Source organism: Diabrotica virgifera, chromosome 9 (genome assembly GCF_917563875.1).
Source record: "Diabrotica virgifera virgifera chromosome 9, PGI_DIABVI_V3a".
Lineage (NCBI taxonomy): Eukaryota > Metazoa > Arthropoda > Insecta > Coleoptera > Chrysomelidae > Diabrotica > Diabrotica virgifera.
This window is the reverse complement of record NC_065451.1, coordinates 191,378,937-191,400,705: the sequence shown is the minus strand read 5'-3', so window position 1 is coordinate 191,400,705 and position 21,769 is coordinate 191,378,937. Positions and strand designations below refer to the sequence as shown.

The following is a 21,769-nucleotide window of genomic DNA, read 5'->3' as shown; positions in this document are numbered from 1 at the left end:
ATGCTTTGTAAAGACTTTGTTTTCCATAGCACACTACTTGCTTCTAATATATTTCCACTTATATGACAGCAACAGTTATGTTTAAAATTTACACGTTTCTTAAGATATCTCGAGATAGAAAAAAGGTATCGACATGCGGTTTTCGGTATTCTGTTGCTAATTTAGTCTAATTTTGTAAGACAGGAAAAAAATACATACTTGTATTTAATATTTTCCAAAGAAAACTAGATATCTAAAAAAAATAAAGAGCGCCTCCTAGCCGGCATATTGCGTAATAGGCTGTTTCCAAATTATAACTATTACATTGACGAAAAAGAGCTGTTTTCAACAAGACCAAGTTTGCAAAAATCAGTTAAGCAGAACCGGACTTACAGCGATTTTTTCATAACAAGGTTCCCACTCACCCGCACCTCTTATTTGCACAGGTAGACTTAAACTTGTGAAATAAAATATGCGCAGAATTGTATGAAGAATACGATGATCGGATTTCCAGTGCCCTTTCATTAGGCAAATTTTGTAAAATTTCGTTTTTTTAAATTTTTTATATTCAATTACGCCCTCTAGCGGTGGACTTACAATTATGAAAATAATTTCCAGGCTTTTCTCGAGACAACTTTTGTTATAAAATTTTTTTTCCCAAAGCTGTATAAACAGTTCCTGAGACATGGGCGAGAGCCTTTCTTATTGGGACATCCGGTACTTTCCCATTTAAAAAAATCAAAGTTATGCCTGTTACCTGAAGAGGGATCGCGTTAAGTTCGAAACATTGATGCTATAATATGCTACGATTATTTTAAAAATCGACCTGTCCGAGTGTTTTGCGTATGTGTTAAAAATAAATAACTTAATAAGGCGGGGGGGCGGGGGGGGCTAACACTTATTCCAGCGCACTGTATATATGTTTATTTCTCCCACGTTTCATTTTTTTGGACATAGTTTTCTTAACTTCCCTATTCCGTATTCCAGTCTTCTGGATTTTGTGTTTGTAGGCAGATTCGATATGCTTTCTTTTTGGTGTCTATCAACTCCCTTATGACTTGTGACCACCACTCCGGATCTTGGTATCGCACATTTTCCTTATACATCATCAACCCGTACTCGTCCACTGCCTCCATCAGGTCTTTCCATCTTTCTCTGTTTTGTGCGGCTTGCATCCAGTTGCCGACAATACACTTCAGATCGTCAGCCCATCTGGTTGGTGGTCGTCCTCTGCTCCGTAGTGCTTCTTCTCGTGGCCTTCACTCGACAATACGTTTTGTCCATCGGCTGTCTGACAATCTGGCGACGTGTCCTGCCCAATTCCAGTTTCCTTATACGCTCTAACCTAAATATTGTGCTGCATTGTGTACAGTCTTTTATTTCTCTAGACTTCTTGCTAGCTTTTTAGGTAGGTTACTGATTTTCTTGCTAGCTTTTTAGGTAGGTTACTGATTTATTGTGAATGAATCCAGCCACACCCTGTTTGGTTCTATTCCTCTTTGGTACACCGGTGTAAATGTGCGTGTAGTTACCGACTTTTTCGTTACATTTACCTTTTTTCTTCATTTTCGTCAATACGCAGGTATCAATTTCAATTTTTTTAAGTTTCGATAACAATTCCTTTTGTTTATTTCTGATACCTTGTACATTCCATGTAGCCATTTTCAATGTCCATTTCCGTTACAATTTTCGTCGTCGTTTTATCCATCCATATTCCGAGGCGAATTATCCAAATTTTTAGCATATTATTTAAAGCGTTTTCCGAATGACGAATTGCTAGCACGTCGATCCAACCCTCATATTTGAAGGACCACAATTTTTGTTGGGAAGACATTCCAGAATATATTCTTCTAAAAAAATATTTAATAAAAACACCATCAGGACTTATACGAGCGTTCCAGCCTAGAAAGGAAATTTGAAGAGTTAATAAAGTTATATTGCGGCAATGATCTGCGAAAAATCTCCACGTTGAGTTTTAATGAATTTTTGATGAAAACCTTCGTGCCAAGTGGAAAGTGGAAACCGCTCTCGGTTGAAATTTATCAAAATTCGAGTAACAAATATGGACGGTGGTTATACTCTCCCTCTGGTTTTCCAGAAATTGAATTTAAACAAAAGTTAGATGTGTATAAAATTTATGATCATGGAATATGAAATATTGTGCTGGCTAGTCTGGAAATATTAGTCTATATTGTTTTAATTTAAAATTAGTTGGTTGTATATTTAAAGCTAATATTACATTGTATTATCATAATATAACAGTATCGTTCATGTACCGGGTGTCCCAATAAGAATGGCTCTCGGTCATATCTCAGAAACCGTTTATAGTACAGCTTTGAGAAAAAAATATTTATAACGAAAGTTGTCTCGGGAAAAGCCTGGAAATTATTTTCATAATTGTAGGTCCACCGCTAGAGGGCGTAATTGAATATCAAAAATTAAAAAATTTAAATTTTACAAAATTTACCTAATGAAAGGGCACTGGAAATCCAATCATCGTATTGTTCATAAAATTCTGCGCATATTTGATTTCACAAGTTTAAGTCTTACCTTTGCAAATAAGACGCGGGGGTGACTGGGAACCTTCTTATGAAAAATTGGCTGTAAGGCCGGTTCTGCTAAATCGAATTTTATATACTTGGTCTTGTTGAAAACAGCTCTTTTTCGTCAATGTAAGAGTCTTATTTGCGAAATAGCCTAATTAGTAATATGCCAGCTAGTAGGCGTTATTTAATTATTTTCGGAAATCTAGTTTTCTTTGGAGAATATTAAATACAAGTATGCATTTTTAATCCTGTATTACAAAATTAGACCAAATTAGCAACATAATACCAAAAACCGCATGTCAATACCTTTTTTCTATCTCGAGATATGTTAAGAAACGTGTAAAATTTTAAACAACTGTTAATGTCACCGGTAAACGAAGTTAAGGAAAAGTAGTGTGCTATGGAAAAAACAAAGAAACATTTTAGAGATGTAAACGTATATAATCAATTAAAACAACAATAAGAAAAACAACACTATAAAATATAACAAAGAAATAAAAGCAACTACTTACTTAGTGACGACCTAAATGTTCAAATTGTTGGCCGTCATTTTTGATGCAAGCGTTAGATTGAACAGCAGTCTCAATTTCTAATTTCGCGATGCTTTGATTGGCGTTTCGTATTCTCTAGATTCTAGATCATGTTTTCTCGAGTAGTGGGCCTAGCGGCAAAAACAAGATCTTTAATCCGTCCCCACAAATAAAAGTATAAAACAGTTAAATCTGTTGCTATTCAATCTACTCTTGAAAGACTAAATGCTTGCATCGAAAATGATGGGCAACAATTTGAACATTTAGGCAGTCACTAAGACTAAGTAAGTAGTTGTTTTTATTTCTTTATTATATTTTATAGTGTTGTTTGTCTTATTGTTGTTTTAATTAATTATATACGTTTACATCTGGAAAATGTTTATTTGTTTTTTCCATAGCACACTACTTTTCCTTAACCTTATTTACCGGTGACAGTAACAGTTATGTTTAAAATTTACACATTTATTAAGATATCTCGAGATAGAAAAAAGATATCGACATGCGGTTTTCGGTATTATGTTGCTAATTTGGTCTAATTTTGTAATACAGGATTAAAAATGCATACTTGTATTTAATATTTAGCAGAACCGGACTTACAGCCATTTTTTTCATAAGAAGGTTCCCACGCACCCCCAGCTCTTATTTTCAAAGGTAGACTTAAACTTGTGAAATCAGATATGCGCAGAATTTTATAAAGAATACGATGATTGGATTTCCAGTGCCCTGTCATTAGGTAAATTTTGTAAAATTTTAATTTTTTTATTTTTGATATTCAATTACGCCCTCTAGCGGTGGACCTACAATTATGAAAATAATTTGCAGGCTTTTCTCGAGGCAACTTTGGTTATACATATTATTTTCTCAAAGCTGTACTATAAACGGTTCCTGAGATATGGCCGAGAGCCATTCTTATTGGGACACCCGGTACATCCATATTTGGAACATAGTAAGAGTTTCCATTTTAAACTTTTTTATTTAGGTTGTAATGGACCTCTTTACATAGTTTGACAAATTTTGATAACAAAAACGAAAACGTCAATAAGTTGTTTATTTCTTAATATTTATACGTTTTCGTTGTTATATTTATACGATGTTTTCCCATACAAGATTGTAAAATCTTTGAACTGAGTTTTTATAAACTTCAAATACAATATAACCTCAAATGCAAATGAGCTGTCATAAAATCTGTGCTTCAATAACTAAAAATTCACAGAAAAAAAAACTCAAAAATATTATGAATGAAACAAGTTGAATCAATTGCATGTGTTCTGCTAAACAATATTTTGGTTTTTTGCGGTGCGTAAATATACGGTGATGACGGTTTTCCGTCGTCCGAATAATTGTGAAAGTGCGAAACATGAAAACTCAAGTTAATTTTCAGATATCTAAATTTCTGTCCAGTGCCTCCAATGACCTCTTAAGGTCCATCATGTATTCGTCTCAAACGATTCATTTGCATATCTGTAAAATCTTCGCCATTGCGCGATTATTGACGATGTTGCAAGCTGGTGTTTTCCGTCTTCCGTCTTCTAATAACGTTGCAGTTATTCCAGATGAAGCCAACGCTAGGGCTACTTGATTTTGCGATTTGGTCCTCGCTAATAACAATAAAATTAGGAATGTTTTTCTGTCCCTCCTGGAGCATCAAGGAAGTAAATTCCACCAAATCCAATATTCAGAGCTTTTATCAAAGAATTATACGCAACTATATTCTCTTTTATACTTAACTATTATTCTCTTTCATAGAGTCACACAACATGAATAACATATTTCTTTACTGTTATAATAATACAGTCGAACCCGCTTATTAGAATAGCCTTCGTGCCAAGCAAAAATATTCCTATAACCGGGATATTCTAATAACCGATCAGTGGTGGCTAGCAGAAATATATGTACCGAATATACGTCGTAATAGTACAACACACTTTGTAGAGGTACATACTGTATGTACATGTACATAGTATGTATTTACATGTACATACATACGTTATGTACATATATTATGTATATGGTTCTATTTCTTTTTATGTCAATAATACAGTACCTAGTGTAACTATTACTTATTTTATTAAAACACCAAACTACATTATCTGTGCATGCATACCTACACAAATAAGTATGAAATGTATGCAATATGTAGATATACGTATACATATATATTTTCTTATTAACATATATCCAACAGACTTACTTTTTTTCTGGAAAAATAATCGGTAATCTGAGACTATTTGTTTTGTTACATAAGATATTAGCGTTGATTGAAATATTAATATGGGTCCAATACCTCAATCAACGATATTAGTAACTTGTTGCTCTAAAATTATAATAAATAAAAAATTGACATTGGTTTTACCCTCCAGAAAATTTCAGCGGTTATTATATTACAAAGGGTTATTTATGACTTCCAACTGTTAAAAATCTAGACAGACAACGACGTGGCGGTGAGTGAGCAATAAGAATGTTTACACAATTGAAAAATTAGGTACCTACTTTACGATCGGTAAATGTTTGGCGGAAGGTAGAATTGGTACCCATAATAAAGTAAGTAATAAAATATTATCGACAGGTCCTATAAAACCAGAAAACATAAAAATTCGTGGGAAATTGTACCTAAAAAGTTTTTGGTAACTTAGGATTATTAGATAAAGCGGGATTCTTTTACTAAAACGTATCACTATAAACGGTTAAATTTATTAAGGAGTAAATGGAAATGTTCCGGGATCTCAAAATTTTATTCCTTAAACCGGGATATTCCTATAAGCGGTACTCTAATAAGCGGGTTCGACTGTAATAATAATATCGTATGGCATTTTTGCCGGGGAGATCCTTTCGGACAGTTCCGGCGCCATTTACATCTTTAACCCTGTTTCAAGTAACTAGTGCCGATGTACACTAGCCCAGGGGACCGACGGCTTAACGTGCTCTCCGAGACACGGTGAGACGGCTCGTGTCATTATTGGAGATGAAAATGGTTTGTCTTTGGCAGGGCTCGAACCCACGTGCACTGGCGTATGAGGTCAGCGGTATTGCCGGTACTCCACGGCCGCTCACTAATAATATCGTATGGCATTTTTGCCGGGGAGATCCTTTCGGACAGTTCCGGCGCCATTTACATCTTTAACCCTGTTTCAAGTAACTAGTGCCGATGTACACTAGCCCAGGGGGACCGACGGCTTTACGTGCTCTCCGAGGCACGGTGAGACGGCTCGTGTCATTGGAAATGAAAATGGTTTGTCTTTGGCAGGGCTCGAACTCACGTGCACTGGCGTATGAGGCCAGCGAATATGCCGTTACTCCACGGCCGCTCACGCTTTATTGTTAAACATTAATGATGCGTTCATAGATTTTCTTAGATAGATGGTGTATTCAGAAATTGTCTTATAAAGATATATCAAGCCACTTAAAAAAAATTATGTCTTAATAGTAAACTAAAATAAAAAAGTAAACGACAGATCAATCGTTTTAGTATAAGAGCTGTGAGACATTTTTGAGTAGGTATTTTAGGCAACCTGAAAATTTTTCAGGTGACTTTTCTATGATAGCCTAATACAAAAATGCCGGTCTGGCTGGAGGGTAGCGGTTATTTTCCCCAAAAATCCCCCCCAAAGTTAAAAAAAGGGCAAAAATTGATATTACAAAAAATACCATTGACGTGACTTTAAAGTAAATTTAAATATTCAAATATAAAGAAAATAAACAGACCAGGCGATTTGAGGGCGATTTTAACTCTGCAAGATACTTGCATGGGCGTCCCAGGATTATTTTCAGGGGATGCATCTGAACTTCACAAGATTTCATCTGAATCTGTACATACTATTAACGAGTATAAAATATACAACTATACATGCATAGCTATGTACACTCCTTCCGGGCAGGGAGGTGCAATTGTTATTTTGACAGGGTATTTTTTAATATTAAAAATAAATATTCTAAAAAAGACAGGTTTTTTTTGGTGAAATTTTCCAACCGCCATGTGATCAAACAAATTACGGGTGCATATAAATGAAAAGCGCTATAGGTAAGCACCAGTGTGAGAAAGAGCGTATACCGATAGCTGTTTGCGTCCTCTGTTCTAACTGAGCGAGTCCGTTCGCTCGAGAAAAATCACGTGACCTAGCGATAACCATGTTGTTGTAACTTTTTCTTAATTAAAGGAAAATAATACGTACTATACAATACAGTGATGAGCAAGCTAATAACCGGCAAAATAGCTCAAAAGGTTGAAAACATAACACATTGCGAAACAAAAAGAGTTTCATCTCTTTTTGTTTCGAGATGTATTATGTTTTCCATCTTTTGAGCTGTTTTGCCGGTTATTAGCGCGCTCATCACTGTAGATTTTGCAAATATGATAGAAAAAAAAAACAAATGTATTATTATAAATATATAGGTAGAAAAGTATTAAACTATAGACTAAATTAATTCTGTGTCTTGTACTTCTTCTTCAAACTCCTCATCTGAGCTTAAATATTCATTCTCTTTTTCTTTGTTAGACTCCCCTCAAGACTCAGATTCGTCTTCTACCTAATCTGTAAATAGTTATAATATGTATTTAGAGTTAATTAAAAGATTATTAGTGATTAATTAATTGAGTTGCTACGTATTCTTTCTTTTAAAACCAATACTTAATACTTTTCCTTATATAACCAATCACATCAGGTTTTTTATTTCTTAGTATATGACCAAAGTAGCTCATTTTTTTCCTTCATAGTGTTGAGTATTTCTTGTCTAATTTTCATCTTTCTTAATGTTTCCGCGTTTGTTACGTGTTGTGTACATTATTTTTTTACATTATTCGATAACACCACATCTCAACAATGGCAAGTCTTTCTTCAGATGCGCCCGTGGTTGTGCAGGCTTCGACTCCGTACAAAATGACAGAGAATACGTAGCAAATCAATTAATTAATCAGTAATTAATTTTTAATAAATTCTAAATGCATATTACAACTATCTACAGTTCATGTAGAAGAAGAATCTGAGTCTCGAGGGGAGTCTGACGAAGAAGAAAAGAATGAATATTTAAGCTCAGATGAGGAGTTTGAAGAAGAAGTACAAGATTCGGACACAGAATTTATTTAGTTTATAGTTTTATAATTTTCTACCTATATATTTATAATAATAAATTTGTCATTTCCTATCATATTTGCAAAATCTATTGTATAGTACGTATTATTTTCCTTTAATTAAGGAAAAGTTACTTAAAAAACTATAATATATAACAATTACTCTAACGTTTCGAGGCACAACAACATGGGTATCACCAGGTCACGTGATTTTTCTCGAGCGAACGGACTCACTTCGCTAGAACAGAGGACGCAAACAGCTATCGGTATACGCTCTTTCTCACACTGCTGCTTACCTATAGCGCTTTTCATTTATATGAACCCGTAATTTGTTTGATCACATGGCAGTTGGAAAATTTCACCAAAAAGCTGCCTTTTTTAGAATATTTATTTTTAATATTAAAAAATACCCTGTCAAAATAACAATTGTACCTCCCTGTCCAGAAGGAATATACATAGCTATGCATGTATAGTTGTATATTTTATACTTGTTAATAGTATGTACAGATTCAGATAAAATCTTCTGAAGTTAATATGCATCCCCTGAAAATAATCCTGGGACGCCCATGCAAGTATCTTGCAGAGCTAAAATCGCCCTCAAATCGCCTGGCTTGTTTATTTTCCTAATATTTGAATATTTAAATTTACTTTAAAGTCACGTCAATGATATTTTTTGTAATAACAATTTTTACCCTTTTTTTAACTTTGGGGGGGATTTTTGGGGAAAATAACCGCTACCCTCCAGCCAGACCGGCATTTTTGTATTAGGCTATTATGGAAGAGTCACCTGAAAAATTTTCAGCTTGCCTAAAATACCTACTCAAAAATGTCTCACAGCTCTTGGACCATTTGATGTTATAAGATGATAACCCTGCTTAAATTGAGGGAACCAGAATTGCGCATAAACCACCTTTCTAAGGAGAAAAAAAAAATGCGCACCTGAATGAGTAAGCCTCTACGTGAGTGAGATCCATCCCAATAAAGTCAGCCAAGACTATGTCGAACTATTGGTTAAGATCAGGGAAGATGTTCCCTGCAACAGAAGAAATTCTGTTAGTTATTGAATTATTATGAATGATTTGATATTAGTAAGAAATTGTATTTAGTTTTATTTGTAATTGTATTGTTTTTTCGCCGCGCATTAATAGGAATTACGGTTTTCGAGCACATATAATTATTAGAAGTAATTATTCTGCTGTTCCTTATCGAAAAGTAATGCTTTCCCGGAAGTCTGTCAGTAATAACAGTTTTCGTTGACACACAAACAAAAATGATTGATTTCACTAGCATTCGTTAACCCTGCTGTCCTGTTCGGGTCTATTTGACCCAAAAAATAATTTATTTCTTATTTTACAAATTATTACGCGGCGTAACGATTTGGTGTTTCGTGACTTTATTACCTAATATGAGGTCTTTCAATAGCATATGAGCTAAACAATCAACTTCCTGATTTTTTTGATAAAAATGAAATTTTTACCTAGGTTACGTTCGGGTCAATGCGACCCGCGTATTTAAACCGTTAAAAATTACCTGCGTATGTGTGTTTAGCTGGCAGTATTTTATATTGGCAGTACCTGTGTGTTTGTCAGCCGGATACGTCTGTAAATAAAAACAGGTTCCTGCAAGCTAAAACCTAAAATAAACTGTAGTTATAGCTGGACGATGTTGCAAACCAAATTATAAATATGATCAACATGGACGAACAAGGAACCAACTGGAAAGACATGAATAAAGTTGGTTTCGAAGCATACATTGGTATTTTATCTTTAGCTCGAGTTTATATGTCCCATAGTGAATCAACTAAAAGTTTATGGAATGAAGAAACGAGTCGTAGTATATTTCAATCAACAATGTCGCTTGATATATGTAGTTACAAAAAGTTTGCAAGTAATACGTTTTGATAACAAAACTACAAGACAGGATAGGAGATGTTTTGATAAACTTGCTACAATACGTGAAATTTATGAAACCTAGGTAGAAAATGTACCAAAATTTTTTAACCCTGATGAAAATGTTACCGTCGATAAGCAACTAGTTGCCTTTAGAGGCCCCTCTCCCTTTAAATGGTACATTCCAAGCTAGCCAGCGAAATATGGCACAAAAGTTTGGGTTTTATGTAATTATGAACAGTAAAACTTCTTATGCTCTAAAATTGTAGATCTGTACAGGAATGCGTGTGATGTGTGATTTGAGTAGAGATTTGGAAGGCCACAATATTACATGTAATAACTTTTTTACATCGTAAAATTTAGGAAAATTTCTTCTAAAGCAAAGTAGATACAATGCCGGGGATTATAAGTAAAATAAACCGGAACTTTCAGCAAAAATCGCGAATAAAGAAGTTCATAGCTCATATTTTTTGCTTCATGCAAGATAGCACTGTTGTTGACAATATTCCTAAAAATAATAAAAATGTTGTTTTTATGAGTACTTTGCATCATGAATCGATGCATCATGTATCATTTTTATCAAATGAAAAACCCCAAATTATTTTAGATTTGAATTCCAATAAGGGAGCAGTGGATACTCTAGATTAGCTTGTTGGCACGTATACATGTGAGAAGAGATAAATCGCTTGCCAATAATTGTTTTTTCTAATCTGCTGGATATTTCTGCCTACAACACGTTCGTGTTATGGGCATCAATCAATAAATATCCAATGGAATACCAATAAATTGGGAAAACGGCGAATTTTTCTTGAGGAATTGGGAAAAAACTAGTGAAACCAGTCATCATTTCCAGAAAAAATATACCAATAACTAAAGGCTCTCACGAACTGGTAAAAAGGACACGAGCAGAAACAAGTAGACCAGATGGAAATGTTAGTGAACCGTCTATGGACAATCTAACTCCGCCTGCTAAACGAGCATGCTGTAAACTTGCCCTAAAAACGATAACAAGAATAATTATTATGTTGTATATATCACAAATATGTTTGTAAAATCCATTCGTTTTATTACCGTCCCAGTTGTAAACTAAATTAAATTTTTGTAGATATTTGGTAGATATTTGTTACTAGGCTTTTTTGAAAGAAAAATGCCTTTTATTTTTGTTAATAAGGTTTAATTTACATTAACAACATAATTTTTGTTTAATTAACCATAATTTCTTGTTAATAAAGTTTTATTTATCACCATTAGCTTATTTTATTTCGATTAAGGTACTAGTACACTTTAGAAGACCAAAAATAAGCATTTTTTCAAGATTTTTTTTCTCAGAATCTTTATTAAAAATGAATATAAAACCTTTTACATATTAATATCTAACTCTTAGAGAATACAAAAAATATATCCTCTTTCATTTATGCACGTTCACTAATATTGTAGAGGGCGCCAAAGTCGAGGCCTCGAAAAAAACTAGTTCCGATGGCGGACAGTTAATCTCAGGATTGGGATTTCTGAAACAAAAAAATCGTACGGTATTTGAAAAAGAAAGGTTTCCTACGTGACAATCTACCACCGGTATTGAAAAATCCTGCCAAAAAAAGATTTTACGGAAATTTGAAAAAATTTTGTAAAAAATCGCACGTTTTTCTTCAGTTTTTCATGGTTAAAAAAATATTTATTTTTTATTTTTTGGTCAAATTGTGGTAAATTGTCACGTAAGAAACTTTCCTTGTTCAAATGCAGTACGATTTTTTTGTTTCAGGTATCCCAATCCTGAGATTAACTGTCCGCCATCATTTTTCGAGGCCTCGACTTTTGCGCCCTCTACAATATTAGTGTACGTGCATACATGAAAAAAGATATATTTTTTGTACTCTCTAAGAGTTAGATATTAATATGTAAAAAGTTTTATGTTCATTTCTAATAAAGATTCTGAGAAAAAAATTCTTGAAAAAAATGATTATTTTTGGTCTTCTAAAGTGTACTAGTACCTTAAGGAGCTTAAACCATAGTTGGGTCATATTGACCCGAACAGTACATTTGTATAGTTGACTCGAACGGGACAGCAGGGTTAAAGGTAATTCTTTTCGTTGACACTTACTAAGGGTAATGGTCTCCTTCTGCGTTTTTTTGGAGTTGTACTACGTAGCAACGAGCGTATATTAAGGGGGGAGGTATTATTTTATTTTCAAATTAAATTTTATAATTAAAAAATATTCAAAAAAAATTTTAAGACCCAATTTTGAAAAATACGTCAACGGTGACAAATTTTTACAAACACCTCAAAAAATGGATTTTTTGCGGTGGACATCTGAAGTTATTGGATCATGTGAAACAAAAAATTCAAAAAGATTCTATTACAACAGTTCATGAGTTTCTCCAGGCAATTCTGACGAGGTTTTTTGGTTTTAACGATATTTGGGTTTTTGGTATCACTCGAAGCTAAAATAATAAAATATTTTGTAAAAAGGAGTAAAAGACAGCATATTATGTATTATTGTTAAACAAACAATGAGCATAAACAAAAAATATCTCAACAGCGTTACCTCGCTAAATGTCTAAAGAAAATATACGCAAAATTTCAGGTGAATTGGTGAAGTAGTTTTTGAGTTACAATGTATACCGTCTTTGAAAAATAGTCCAAGTAATGAAGTTTACTATAGGACAAAACCTTGCAATTTTTACATAATGGATCGATTTGCTTGAAAATTTGAGAATAAGTAGCGGATAATCCAAGGATCAAAATCTATATGATGCCGAAAGGCGCTTTTACCATGGGAGTGGTTGCCATCTCAACTTGGGGGTGGAAATTTTATATTATATTTTGACCGCAAAAGTTGATAAAAACATTCATTCTAAGCAAAAAATGTTCTATACATTTTTTTGATAAAATTAATAGTTTTCGATTTATTCGCTATCGAAAGTGTTAGTTTTATATTGAAAAAATCAATGTTTTTCGATGGTACATAAAATATACTCATTTGCGATTCACTCAATTTTTGCTGTAGAACAAATTTTATCAAACCAAGTTCTTGGGAATTAAATTACCTACAATTTCATATTTAAACATTTTTTCGTATCTCTGATGCTAATCTTTCTATTCTGAAGAAAATGGCATTTTTTACCAAACTACAAAAATTCGTTATTCGCTTTTAACTCCAGTTTTTTTAAAACTAATCATTCTAAACCGGTCAAACCGCTAGAATCTATTAATAATACATAAACAAAGAAGAATAAATAAGGCCAATGACTAAAAACACCGCTAACTGACATTATTATGCTTCCAATTGGATTTCTCCTTTTTTTTTCAAAAAAATACATTGATTTTTTAACCGTAACTTTTTTTATTTTTTATCCTAAAAATTTTTTTAAAAAAGAATTTTGTAGGTTTTTGCGAGATATTTAAGCTTATTGATATTACATCTTTTTAAAATCCTCAGTCGCAAAAAGAGGTGACTTTGAAAGGGTTGGTAAAGGTGGTTTTTGCATGTTATTACAAGTTTTAATTGTCAATAGCTCACTTAATTTTTGCCGTAGATAAAATTTTTGCAAATCAGGTTCTTGGGAATTTAATAAGCTACAATTTCATATTTAAACATTTTTTGGTATCTCTGATTCTAATCTTTCTATTCTGAAGAAAAGGCCATTTTTTTTCCAAACTACCAAAATTCGTTATTCGCTTTTGACTCAATTTTTTTAAAAACTAATCACTGTAAGCCGGTCAAACTTCTAGATCCTATAATGTATAAATAAAGAACACCAAATAAGGTCAAAGACGAATTTTAATTATGGTGGTGATTAGGTGGTTGCTTCCGATCACTTTTTCAATGAAAAAAATTCTGACATTCTTTTCATTATAAGTCAGTCACTTAATTTTTGAGCTAGAGACCTTTGTTTTATTTCTACAGATAGATATTTTTAAATACTTTAAATTAGTTTAAACAAGTCATCGTCGAAAAATGCATAGTTTTCCCGTCTTTTGACTTTAAAACTACAATATTCAGCATTTGATTCAGCATTTGACGAAGAAGAGCTAACATATAATAATTACTATTGGTCTTAAAGAAAAGTAAGAAATACGGTTTTGTTTATTTTTTCAAAAGGTACATTTTTATTAAGTAAAGTTGTTTTGATAAAACGAAAACTTTTGGAGTTATTAGCAGAACAATAATTAAAAACTGATTTTTTTGATTGATTTTTTTGATATAAAGCTAACACTTTCGATAGCGAATAAATCGAAAACTATTAATTTTACCAAAAAAATGTATAGAACGTTTTTTGCTTAGAATGAATGTTTTTACCAACTTTTGCAGTCAAAATATAATAAAAAATTTTCACCCCCGAAACGGGATGGCAACCACCCCCATGGTAAAAGCGCCTTTCGGCTTCATATAGATTTCGATCCTTGGACTATCCACTACTTATTGTCAAATTTTCATGCAAATCGATCCATTCTGTAAAAATTGTGACGTGAAAAAATTCGGTTCTTGGACTAAAAAGCAGCTTGGAAAAAAGCGCGTTTGAAAATTTGACACCTTCGTTCCGAATGAACATACGGTACATATCAGTGAAGAAGAGAAAGAACAAATTTGTCCGGATTCAAGTCACCGTTTAAAACAAATTCTTATTGAATAAATGAGAACCTACACTGAGAATGAGACAAGTAAAGCAATTATACAGCTAAGAAATGTTATTAAATTTAAAAATAATAACAACATGACGTCAAGGTAGATGAAAATTATATGGTATAAATTGACTTCACGTAGCATTTTGTCAATTATTAATTTTTCCTGTTACGTAAATTAATGAAGGTAATTTAGTCGATGTACTGAATTTTTAATAACGTCGAAATTAGTAGCCAGATACCACAAAAATACAGCTAGTAATTTTTTAAGTGAAAAAAGGAAATACCCGACGTAACGAGTTTCTATGAGTTATAAACTTGAAAAGTATTTAAAAGAGGTTTTTTTGTTTTAGTTATTGGAGATTACAATTTATTTAATAGAACAACTAATATTGAGTAGACAGACTGTATGAAAAAGATTTGCATGTTGTTGTTAAAGAAAAAATCCACATGAAGACGCCATTCACGCACACGCTAACCATAAATAATAAGTTATAGAGGGCCCGTAACAATTTAGTTTAGGGGACAGGCTGTTTCGTGGCCGATTAACATCCATAGAGTTTAATAGCGTATTCTTATGTATTTTGACCCGCTGTACATAAGAAAAATCGAGTAAGTGTAATCGAGTAATATCTCCGGTTCTAATTTGCTGATTTACACTTAATAATTATAACAATTAAATTGTTTATAACAAATTTCCGTTAATTCCGACGAAAATATCAAGTTGTACTTTGAATTCAGTGGTCAAAATACATTAGCATACACTCTAAAATATACTGTAGCGGTTATTTACTGTAATAACTTATAATTACAAAGAAACAAGCGGTTCGTATTTATATACGATTTTATTTATATAACAGTACAGACGAATTTATTTTTACAGACTTTACTTTACAATTTTTAGCTTAAAACTAAACTCTAATAACAGCGCGCTCCGCTTAAATAGCCAATAGGTCCTGTTCTCGAAATGTCTACATATCCCTCGGCCTAATGAATATTCTGGAGATCTTCACTCACAGCGCCGTCGCTTCTGTGACGTCACGGCTACTGTTATTCCGACGGTTGGAATTCTCCCAAGCCGGGGACTGTTTATTGCGCCGATTCGAAACTCTTTCGTTACACTGCTCCCCTCTTAAGATCTGAGCGTCCCGATCAGCAACTCTAGATGAAGGCTCAGGATGGCGGAATCTACACGACTCTCCAGCTTTGCATACACCCTTCAAGAAGAAATAACAGTCTACTGTCTTTGAAGGATCCGACATTTTCGGGTTCATGCAACACACAGTAATTCGTACGCCAGTTTCTCTGAAGACCACCTCAAGCATGCTTCTCACAATCTTCCAATCCAGATTTTCTACTGCATGGCCTATTTTTGGTAAAGCCAAATCTTTGATGTCATAATTACACACGATTTTCTTCAAATTAGTTAGAGCACGCCATATGTTCTCGTAGCTTGGCGTGTCCGTATAAGACTTCCTGGTCACCATATACAGCAAAGATCGAGGACCATCTTCCAATCGCAGTACTCTTCCAATTTTAGGTTGTTGATTTCTTAACTCGTCCAGGCGGCCGAACTTTCTATTGAATACGGACGAGATTCCTTTGGTCATCTCGAGGTCTTGGGCAACACAGTGGGCTAGAGAGACGTTTTCTGGAACACCAAACAGATCTTGCTGAACTTCTGTGGTCACGCCGAATCTAGCACTCTTTCTCGCTGCGTAATTTGACATAAATTGATTAAAACTTGGCTGTGCGGCGTCTTTCATCTCCTGTTGGAGGACTCGGGCTTCTTCTGTTTCATTTGAGCCAGCATATGGTGCAAGACGATTTATGTGAACAACTTTTGGTTTACCGTTTGGCAACTTCTTAATTCTGTATATTACGTCATTTATTTTCTTCTTAACTTCATACGGACCTTCCCATTGTCTTTGCAGTTTAGGACACAAGCCGCGACGACGTTGTGGATTATAAAGCCAGACAAGATAACCTACTTCGAAGCTTTCATTCTTGCATCGAGAATCATATTGATCTTTCATTCTGTCACTGGCTATCTGGATGTGTTGTCGGGCAAGTTCATGAATGTTGTTCATTCGTAACTTCAGGCGGTCGACGTATTCTTCGCCTGCAACATGTTCCTCAGAAGGTCTGCGGCCAAACTCTAGGTCGCAGGGCAAACGAACTTCACGACCCAACATCAGGCAGGTTGGTGTTTGACCTGTAGTTTCATTTACGGCCGAGCGGTAGGCCATCAGGAATAAATGAATGTGTTGGTCCCAATCTCGCTGATGTTCAGATACAACTTTGGACAAGTGTTTACCCATCGTTCGGTTCATCCTCTCGACCATCCCATCTGATTGAGGATGCAGGGGTGTTGTTCTGGTCTTATTGGCACCAATCAATTTACAGACGTTTTGGAAAAGAGCTGACTCAAAGTTTCGCCCTTGGTCGGAGTGGATCTCCAAGGGAACACCAAATCGGCTGAAGAATTCTTTAACAAGTACCTCTGCAACGGTAACAGCTTCTTGATTTGGTAATGCATAGGCCTCGGTCCATTTCGTAAAATAATCCATGGCTACCAGGATGTATTTATTTTCAGCATCAGTTTCTGGAAATGGACCTGCAATGTCGATTGCTGCTCTTTCCATAGGACTGCCAACATTATACTGTCTCATGGGTGCTCTCTTTTTACCAACTGGACCATTACCGGATGCACACAGTTCACATTTCCGGCACCATCTTCTTACATCATCTTTACAGTTCACCCAATAGAACCGTTCTCGAACCTTTTGCAGAGTCTTCGTAATACCAAAGTGTCCACCTGATGTACCGTCATGCAACTGACGCAATACTTCTGACACTTTACTTTTAGGTACAATCAACTGAAGCTTAGATTCTGTACCATCATCGTTCTCAAAGGTTCTGTACAGGAGATCATCTTTTAGTATCAGGCAATTCCATTGGCTCCAGTAGGCCTTGACTTCCGGACTACATGCACTAATGTCTTGCCAACTAGGTCTCTCACCTCGACGCATCCAATCCAATACTCTTTTTATACATGGATCATCTTCTTGGGCGTGTTGTAACTGTTGGGGCTGCCATTGTTCATTAACTACGGTGGTTCGTCTCACGGGGCAAAATCGTTCCTCTAATTTGGCACAGTGATTACAATTTGCACTGCATGGTCGTCTCGAAAGGGCATCAGCATTTGAATGAACTCTTCCGGCCCTATGTTCTATCTCGTAGTCATATTCTTGTAATCGTTCCAACCATCTTGCCATCTGGCCCTCGGGATTACGGAATTGTATGAGCCATTTTAGAGCAGCGTGATCTGTTCGAAGAAGGAACTTTCTGCCATACACGTATTTATGGAAATGTTCGCAAGCCTTCACTACACCCAGCAGTTCTCTTCTTGTAACGCAATAGTTTCTTTCTGGTTTCGACAGGACTTTGCTGAAATAAGCAATGACTTTTTCCTGTCCATCCTGGAGCTGGGAGAGAACAGCTCCTATGGCACTGTTGCTAGCATCGGTATCCAAAACAAATTTTCCTGCCTGTCCCGGGTAGCTTAATATCGGTGCACTGATCAGAGCCATTTGTAGTTGTTCGAAAGCTTTTTGGCACTCTTCACTCCATATATATTCTTTGCCCTCCTCCGTCAACTTTGTTAGGGGCTTGGAGATATTCGCAAATCCTTTGACAAATCGTCGGTAATATGTACATAGGCCAAGGAAACTTCTAATTTCATGTTTATCTTTTGGTACTGGCCAATCTTTAATTGCTTCAATCTTTTCAGGATCAGCTGTTACACCGTTACTCGATACAATATGTCCCAAGTACTTAACTTCTCGTCGAAACATGTGACATTTCTTCGGACTTAACTTCAAGTTCGCTGCCCTCAATCGTTGAAAGACTTCTATTAAATTCTTGGCGTGTTCATCAAATGACCTTCCAACCACAATTACATCATCCAAGTAAACCAGGCATGTTTTCCATGTTAGACCTCTTAAAACTGCCTCCATTAATCTTTCAAATGTGGCAGGGGCATTACATAAACCAAACGGCATAGCCGTAAACTGCCAAAGCCCTGATCCTATCGAAAATGCTGTTTTCTCCCGATCCACTGGCTCCATGTCTACTTGCCAATATCCACTTTTTAAATCGAGTGTGGAAAACCATCGAGAACCGGAGAGAGTATCCAATGTATCGTCTATTCGGGGCAAAGGATAACTATCTTTTTTTGTTACCGCATTGAGCTGGCGGTAGTCGATACAAAAACGCGTCGAACCATCTTTCTTTTTTACCAGAACTACTGGTGATGTCCATGGACTGTTCGATGGTTCAATTACCCCTTGTTTGTCCATATCCTTGATAATCTCTTCGGCTTCATCTCTTTTCGCAAATGGAAGTCGTCTAGGCCGTTGTCTGATTGGCTGAGCGTCTCCGGTATTTATTTTATGCGTTACTATGCTTGTTTTGCCCTTATCCTTCTTATCAATAGCAAAAACATCTTGATACTCTATCAGCATAGACCTCACTTTTTTCGTTCGTTCATGATCAAGATCTTGGCATCTTTCAATGATCATCTCGACAAGGTCTTTTGGATACTTTGACTTCGATGATTTCTCATTGGTATTCATAGAGCAAATTGAAGCCACGGGGACACACTGTCCGATCAAAGCTCCTCTACTCAACTTGATAGCAGTTTCTCTTAAGTTCATAACTCTTACAGGGATGACATCTCGAACTCTTATCAAAGCTTTCGCCGTTAGGAACTCGACATTTTCCACATCTTCGACCATCCTTAAACTTCCCTCTCGGCAGTGTCCATCAAGCATGGTCATCAGAATTTTCTCACTATTACCGGGTATGGTTACGTCGCATCTAGTTAGTAGGCGAATGGCATCTTCTTTGTCGTCGTGAAAGGGCAACTCTTCACCATTGATCCTGAGAACTCCATTTTGAACATCCAATATTGCCCCCACTTTTCTTAGTACGTCCATCCCCAATATGAACTCGTCGGAGATCTCGGCAATTAATACTTGATGTTCAACTGTGGTCTGGCCAATGGATATCGACATATTAGCCTCGCCATATGTATTAATTAGCTCACCAGTCGCTGTTCTAAGCTTTACTGTTGTAGGTGATAACTTATGGTGGCCTCGTACTACGTCTGGACGTGCGATAGTTCTAGTTGCACCTGTATCCACCAAAAACGATCTACATCTATTATTGATACGACCTTCGATGTATAAGTTGTGGATTGCACCGGAGGACGTAAGGTTGACAGTTACTATGGGGGCTTTAGTTCTCGAGGTCGGCAGTTGCCCCTTGGTGTCGACCCGCTCTAGTTTTCCGACGGCTGTACGATCTTCTTGCAATTACGACGAATGTGGCCTACGTCGCCGCAATTCCAACATCTAGGCTCGCGTCTCTTTGGCATCTCGGTACGAACTACTCTCCGTATCATTTCCTCCAGAGGTTCATCGTTGTGTTCGTCACTTTCTTCAATGGTTCTTACTCTATGGCTTCGTGAAGTTTGACTAGCCGTTTCGTGCTCCAATGCAATAGCAAGTGCTTCATCTAAAACTTTCGGTCTTGCTAGTCGTAAGGCTTTCTGTAGTTCACTCTCTTTCAACCCATTGATGAAGGTATCTACGGCAATTTCTTCTAAAATACTGTCTGGCGCCTCCGGATAAGCCAACCGCACCACACGAGCAACATCTGCTTCAAATTCTTGCAGATTCTCACTTGCTCGCTGACTTCTACTTCGCAGTTGTGCTTTGTATACTTGTTGTAGATGAGCATCTCCATAGCGTTTTTCTAGACGAGTGAACAAGGTCTGGTAACATTTTTCTTGACCCTTGGGAATTGACCTTAAGATATCTGCAGCATCACCTCGTAAAGCAGCAGTCAATGAAACAGCCTTTTCTTGTTCGGTCCAATGATTGGCGGTCGCAATAGCTTCAAATTGTCTAAGATATATGGACCAAGAGGACTTTCCATCGAATGGTGGTAATTTGAATATCATATTATGCGACGTTTCGTCTCTCGGTAGTTCATCTTTCACCACAGGATCTAACGCTGCTGCATTAACTGATGGTTGTACTTTTGTATCGGTTATCATGCTCTCTAGTTGTTTGATCTTTTCTTCTACGGTCTCTACACTTTTCTGCATCTTATCGAATGTTCTAGAAACTTCTTCAAATTTCTCGTCGTTCTGTCTACAAACTTCTTCAAGTTTTTCGTTGTTTTGTCTACAGACCTCTTTAAAAGTTTCATCAATCTTTTGAGAAACACTTTCGAATTTCTCATTGTTTTTTCTACAAGTTTCATCGATCGTTTCAGAAACAGTTTTTATTTAATTTCGATAAGATTACTTGTTCTGCTGACTGGAAGTGGAACGTCTCTGGGTCATCTCCGTTCTTCGTGAGGACATCTTTGAGTCGTGCTTGTAGGACTATCTTGCACCCACTGCTGTCTAATTCGTACTCTTCTAATTGTTCACGGAGCTGTTTTATGGTCAGTTCTTGTAGCAACATCTTTGGTCGGCACACACGTACTTTTCAAAATGTCTTTCCGAATACCGAATCAACGCACTTCAATTATTCCCGACGAATAAAGTTCAAAAGTCTTTTAAAAGTCTTTCCGAATACCGAACAATTAACGCACTCCGATTATTCTCGACGAATAAAGTTCAAAAGTCTTTTTTTTTCACTTTTCATTTATTTACACTCCACACCGTTAACACCACTGTAGCGTGATTAGTGTAATTACTTCTAATTACAATAAAACAAGCGGTTCGTATTTATAGATTTTATTTATATAACAGTACAGACGAATTTATTTTTACAGACTTTACTTTACAATTTTTAGCTTAAAACTAAACTCTAATAACAGCGCGCTCCGCTTAAATAGCCAATAGGTCCTGTTCTCGAAATGTCTACATATCCCTCGGCCTAATGAATATTCTGGAGATCTTCACTCACAGCGCCGTCGCTTCTGTGACGTCACGGCTACTGTTATTCCGACGGTTGGAATTCTCCCAAGCCGGGGACTGTTTATTGCGCCGATTCGAAACTCTTTCGTTACAATACATATATTATTGTGTATCATTTTGTCAATCAAAGATAGAATAAAAT

General features: G+C 35.7%; 1 protein-coding gene across 19 annotated transcripts in view; it reads left to right on the top strand.

Annotated features, from left to right (window-relative positions):
- The window catches only part of LOC126892901 (MAP/microtubule affinity-regulating kinase 3-like), a 592,659-nt gene that overhangs the window by 423,581 nt on the left and 147,309 nt on the right, over nt 1-21,769 (top strand). The gene's annotated exons all lie outside the window — the stretch shown is intronic.